Source organism: Pinus tabuliformis, chromosome 6 (genome assembly GCF_031772625.1).
Source record: "Pinus tabuliformis cultivar Carrire ecotype Pingquan chromosome 6, CPIR1, whole genome shotgun sequence".
NCBI classification, from domain to species: Eukaryota; Viridiplantae; Streptophyta; class Pinopsida; order Pinales; family Pinaceae; genus Pinus; species Pinus tabuliformis.
In genome coordinates, this window is record NC_142292.1 from 355,375,415 (window position 1) to 355,382,486 (window position 7,072).

Genomic DNA, 7,072 nt, shown 5'->3' on the forward strand with positions numbered 1-7,072 from the left:
AAACGTATTCTTGAAAATGGGCGAATGGAAGGTTGTAAGTCCTAATTTCAAGGGCTAAATTTTCCTTTTTTACCCTCTCCCTTAAAAACAGGTGGGCTATTTGAGGTGATTTGTAAAAATGTACTATGATACAAAATATTCGCCCACTAAAAATTTAAAACCCCTTAATTTCGCCAAAGGGCGAACATTCGCCCCTAAAATTATCCTTGCGGGCCTTGTTGACGATCTTTTACTTCGGCAGCATCTAGGGTTCCTCGAACAATGTGATATCTCACACCAGGTAAATCTTTAACCCTTCCTCGTCTTACTAATACTACAGAATGTTCTTGTAAATTATGGTCAATACCAGGTATATAAGCAGTGATTTCAAATCCAGAGGTTAATCGTACTCTGGAAACTTTACGTAAGGCAGAGTTTGGTTTTTTTGGGGTGATAGTGGAAAAGTTGACAGATAAGTTTTCTTCACTGTCACTCTACAAAACCGTACATGAGATTTGCACCTCATACAACTTCTCGTTCAATTTTTTTTGTTTCGAAGTAAGATAAATTGGATTATTCTCGTTGTTCGAGAACATTAATATTCCCTTCCTTTATACATTATGTCTCAAAGAGTAACTGGAACCAATTAAGTCAAACACATTTTCGTATTCTAACCAAACACTAATGAATCCTATTTGTCCTTTTCAGTCAAAAAGATTATGCAAAATCTTCGGGATCCCCTCTTCCTTCTCTATTCCCATCCTATAAGTACAGTGCCTGAAGAAATACTCTTTTTGTATGAATCAAAATTATTACATGCTAATTCCTTCTTGATATCTCGATATATCATTCCTCCAAATCACAAATTGGATTCAAAATTGACTGGTTAATGTGAGCTTATCCATGTGGTTATACACTGTTCGAATTTGAACAGGAATCAATTTAATGAAAGATCCTGGCTTTCGTGCTTTTGTTGGGGTTGTCCAAGATCATTTCGATGACCTATGTTGAGGGAGATATATATCCATATCTATGTGAGATATGATCTGATCGACTGACTGCGTAAGTCCACACGAATAGAAACCGATACCAGGGAGAGTATACGGAAAAGAAAGTTATTTTTGATCTGATATGATGAACTGATGAACGGCATTAGTCCTATATCTTGTTTCTGTGGACCGGCGGAAAAGTGAGGGCTCAGCGGGAAGAGGATTGTACCACGAGAGAGTGAAGGGGTCAACCTATTCTGAATAGACAACATGGATTTTGGAAATGTAGTTGTACTCTTACATCGATCCAGATCAAGAAGTATTTCCATCCACGGGGGTAAATATTTGCTCGCTAGGTGAGAGGATAGCAATGCTAGTTACAAATTCTGTTCCGGTAAGATTTCACTTTATTTCTATAAATTAGTTAACGGTTGCATAGGGTCTTCTCCTTGGTGCAAGAAGAACAATTTGATCTGTATCATCTCTGTATAATCTTGACTCGATCTTGTTCTCCTTGTTCTTCCAAACAATATTGAGTTCTTTCCGTACGCACTAGTGCTAGATCGGATCAAACATGCTGATTCAAGTTCATGTAAAACTTGCTTGATCAAGATAGGTAAAATATTACTGATTTTACGAGACCATATGTTATGATTCGAATCAGTAGGAAATACTACTTTCGACAGGATTCACTCAGATTAGGCTCCAATTTTTTTTTTTCGTAGTAGTGTGAAAAGAAGGAAGGTCTGGCTTCAAGTTGTTCGAGATAAAATAGTGGGATAGTTTTGTTGAGACTCTCGACCCTTTGGCAAGTTATTATTCATACGTCAGTTCTCCTTCCAGATGAGAGTAGGGAAGGGATATAACTCAGTGGTAGAGTGTCACCTTGACATGGTGGAAGTCATCAGTTCGAGCCTGATTATCCCTAAACCTAATGTAAGCCCTTCCATATTTTTTGGTCAAAGGTATAGTAGTACTTACATTATCGATCCTCATATATCGCTTCAATCATCAAAGTAGTATGATTGATAGAAAAAATTTCTATTTGATTAAACTCTTTCCTATCCATAACTTTATGGAACTTGGAAATGAAACACTGGAAGAATATTTAAAGCCTTTCACTCAAAATTGGTTGAGATTTCCGCATCTTTTACTATCTTTCCAATTGAAAAGATATTACAATCAGGATTTTGATCCCATTAGTTTAAATTCAGGATATGGCAAGAACATGAACAAGAAGGATGAGATTATCTCGAAGAATCAAGGACCGAGCGAAACTCATTCGGAAAATGATGAGAAAGATATCAATTTGAAGATCGATTGTTATATGAATATATATCATATAAAATATATGAAAATATATCATGAAAATCGACCTATCAATTTAAATTGGTAGATTCCATTATTATTTTAACGTTTTTGTCGAGAGAATGGATTGATTCAATTTGCAACATATTTAGATAAAGAATATGCAGAGTTATCTATCTACGAGAGAAATGAATAAATGAAATACATAAGATGTCTTTCACATCACAATATATGAATTAAACGCATTGTTCCTTATGGCAGTTCCAAAAAAGCATAATTCTAGATCAAAAAAAAAAAAATTCGTAAAAATGTTTGGAAGGGAAAAGGATATCGGGCCGCAATAAAAGCTTTTTCTTTAGCTAAATCTATCTCCACCGGTCATTCGAAAAGTTTTTATTTCATAGTCAATGGTGATTCCTCTGGATCATCCGAATCAAAATTGACAGCAATTGATTTGGATGACCCTCCAGGACCTTGGAGAACAGTGATGCAAAATCATTTTATTCGGGTACTCCCAAGGGTGGTCGTACGAAAAGGACACGGTCATTAATTAGTTCCACTACAGTACTTTCCTTCAGCCAATCTGGATAAATGATGAATTTATAAACCATTCTTCTATCCATTCTGCCTTCCCACTAGAAAGGGATTAGAGTTAATCCTTCTTTTTTTAAAGGATCCCGAATGAACTTCAGCATTACCATTATGCTACTGAAAATGTAGCATAATCTTATCAACATCCCAATCCATCCATTCTGATCCAAAACTAGGATTAATTTATTATTATTTATAAATAAAGAGAACCTATGGAATCACGCATGGAGATGATATTATTTCATTATGGAATTGCTCGTGCATTTCGCAATAGATGCGCGTTATTTCTTTATGGCTAATAATTACTATAGTTTCAGATATCTTGATTCATTCTTCTTCTGTTTCTGCTCCTCCCAATGATTCATCCCCCTATTGGGTCCCATTTTTTCCCTCCTTTATGGTTGGATAAAAAGAAGTGCTCAATCCTTTAGGAGAACTAAAAGTAATCATCTTTCTTCGTATCTCTGCCATTTATAATCCGTAATGCCCAAACCATTGTGACAGAGATACATAAAAAGAGCTGACTAATCTAGTGCAATTTGATCCTATTGATGAAACCCCCTTCTACATCTTAGTAGCTCAAAATAGGATCAATTCATTCATTAACAACTTATATATGGTAATATTAGCCTGTATGTAATATTATTGGGAGCTATAAATATATTTGGATGTCTCCCCTAAAATTGGAAAGTCTAACATGATAATAATCATATGGGAGATCATGGATCAGAAACATAGTTACGTTCTAGATATGTATATAATCAAACCATCCAATCAAAAAAATTATAAAGTGATGGTATAAACATTTATTGTTTGGAATCTAGCTATTCTGATTATTCCCATCGTAAGCGAAATAAGCAAAAATTTACATATATTCTTTGTACGATAACGCATGTGACTATTTCCCATTCTCTTTCGGAACAGCGGGATTTGAACCCACGACCTCCATCACCCCAAGATGGCGTGCTACCAAGCTACGCCATGCTCCGTTATAACTATCAACCAACATAAAATTGATTCAAATGTTAATGCCCGAAATTAGATCTTATTTGGACTTATATTATATTCACAAATCACTCCCTCTGCTAGACACGTTCCATAACATTGACGATTTGGTGTAAATAAGCTAGTATGGTCCCTAAGAAGCCGCCATGGTGAAATTGGTAGACATGCTGCTCTTAGGAAGCAGTGCGAGAGCATCTCGGTTCAAATCCGAGTGGCGGTATTTTTCCAGGAAGATCTCATCAAACACTTCTTTTCTTCCTATGTAACAATATATGTTCAATCTATTTTCATTGTGATGGATCAATCCTATCTTTCCATCATAGATCTCATTCGGGAATAAAACGAATAAATGAGTTTATTATGATGTTCATAACTTTAGAACATATATTGGCTCACATCTCTTTTTCTCTCATTTTGGTTGTCACTCTCATTTATTGGGGAACCTTAGTTTATCGAATTGAAGGACTAAGTAGTTCGGGAGGAAAGGGCATGATAGTTACTTTTCTTTGTACAATGGGATTATTAATTAATCGTTGGCTTTATTCAGGACATTTACCGTTGAGTAATTTGTATGAATCATTCATGTTCCTTTCTTGGAGTTCATCCGTGTTCCATATACTTCTAGAACTACAGAGTCGAGATGATCGGTGGTTAGGTGCAATCACTGCGCCAAGTGCTATGTTAACTCATGGTTTTGCTACTTTAGGTCTTCCGGAGGAAATGCAACGATCCGGAATGTTAGTACCCATGCTACAATCTCATTGGTCAATGATGCATGTAAGTATGATATTGTTCAGCTATGCAACCCTTTTATGTGGATCCCTAGCATCCATAGCTCTTCTAGTGATTATGTCCAGAGTAAATAGACAAGTTATTTTTGGTGCGATGGAAAATTTATTTTCCCAAGCCATTCTTCCCAATGAAAATTTTTATTCACATGAAAAGAAAAAAAGTGATTTGCAATACACTGTTGATTTTTCATCAACGAATTATCGTAAATGTCAATTGATTAAACAATTAGATCATTGGAGTTATCGTGCGATTGGTCTCGATTTTTCTCTTTCAACCATAGGTACTCTTTCTGGAGCAATATGGGCCAATGAAGCATGGGGATCTTATTGGAGCTAGGATCCAAAAGAGACTTGGGCATTAATTACTTGGACCATATTCACAATCTATCTGCATACTAGAATGAATAAGGGTTGAGGAACCGACAATTGTGGCTTCTTTAGGATTTTTTATAGTTTGGATCCGTTATTTGGGGGTCAATCTATTAGGAATAGGGTTACACAGCTATGGATGGTTGGAACCATAAATGGACCAAATTCCTGGAAGGAAAAGGAAGGATGGATTCGATCCAGTTCTTTTATGTGATTGATAAGTGACATCAAAAACGGGTACAATTTATTTCAAGTAGTGATTATAGAATGATGGAATCACTACTTGAAATAACTTGATCTATATTAGATTCAAATAAAATAGAATCAAATAAAAGAAAGACGAATCCCTCATTTGCTCCATTCCATCCATTAAAATTTAAAAAGATAAAAAATAAAATTGAATAGAGAGAGAACTGGATGAGGCAGGATAAGCACCAATACCTACCTATTATGAGTAGAAAGAGACATATCAGGATGAAAATATCTCTTGGTCCAGAATCTGTTAAATGAAAGTTCTTCACATTTTCAACTTATCTAGAATATTCAATGTAACATAGACAACAAGTGGATGGGAGTTCATATTGTTCCAATTGCCGCTATTGCAATAACAATGATTCAATTTGAAAGGTCGAAGAATATTCAGTCATTTTTTTTATCGGGAAGAGAATCTCATAGATTCTGCCACAAAACCACTGATTTCCGGCAATGCAAGAGAAGCCATTTCAAAACTACTGGACATAGTTGGTAGTACTTATCCTATCGTCACTTGTTCCCGCTAAGAAGAAAAATGTCGCATCAATTGATTCATGAAAGATCATTTTCAAATGGATCCATTGAGACATGTATCTGCCGTGGAACTGATAAAACCATATGGGATAGTGAAGACTATCCTCCTTTTCCAATTCTGTTGACCAGAGAAGTTGGAGCTGCATAGACGATTTGAACCATTCCTATCATTACCAACCACAGCGAAAAGAAATATAAAATGAGTATGAGGTAGCAATTCCATGTTTGAATTAACCCATTCCTTTTTTTCAAGGGAACTCCGGCTATTGAAGCATACATGTACTATAATAATGCGCTTACCCATGTAGGGTAACCGGGTATGTGAAAAAATTGGCGATTTCATTGTATAAGCGATGAAGAACCCTAAATAGAATACTATTCCTTATCCAATATTCCTGAACCTAATGTTGGTCTACCAGATCTCTAGATACCTATACTTAAAGCTCCGATTAGCGGAAATATAGAATTACTTGCAGTGTATTGTGGCCAATATGAATGGTTACGAGCTTTGGCGAGAAATATACGTATGTCTGCTCATAAAGCGCGTAGAGTAATTAATCAAATTCGTGGTCGTTCATATGGACAAGCACTTATGATATTGGAACTGATGCCTTATGGGGCCTGTTATCCCATATCACAATTAATTCATTCTGCGGCGGCGAATGCAAATCACAATATGGGTTTGAACAAAGCCAATTTACTTGTTGGTAGAGTCGAAGTGAATGAGGGCGCTGTTTTTAAAAGGATTCAACCTAGAGACCAGGGACGCGGTTATCCAATACAGAAACCCACTTGTCATATAACTATTGTATCGGAGGAAATCTCTAGATCGAATCATCCGATTATGTCAATAGAATCCTGAAAAAAAGGATATGTATGGCGTAGAAAATAAATCCACTTGGTCTTAGACTTGGTGTAACTCAAAATGAGCGTTCCCATTGGTTCGCACAACAAAGGAATTATTTCAAAGATCTCCGAGAAGATCAAAAAATACGTACTTGCATTGAAAACTATGTACGAACGCATATAAAGAGCTCCTCGAATTATGGAGGAATTTCACGTGTAGAGATTCACAGAAAGATCGATTTGATTAAGGTCAAAATCTATATTGGATTTCCAAACTTGTTGTTAATAGAAGGTAAGGGTCAAGGAATTGAAAAATTAAGAAACGATGTACTAAATATGCTTGATTCTGTGGACCGAAAACTTCACATTGCTATAGAAATAGTTGTGAAACCCTATAGAAAACATAAT

The 7,072-nt window shown here is 35.8% G+C and overlaps 1 non-coding gene across 1 annotated transcript; it reads left to right on the forward strand.

Annotated features, from left to right (window-relative positions):
- Positions 1-1,824: 1,824 nt before the first annotated feature.
- TRNAV-GAC (transfer RNA valine (anticodon GAC)) lies at positions 1,825-1,896 on the forward strand. The gene has a single exon. It is a non-coding gene; the product is annotated as a tRNA-Val (tRNA).
- Positions 1,897-7,072: the final 5,176 nt, after the last annotated feature.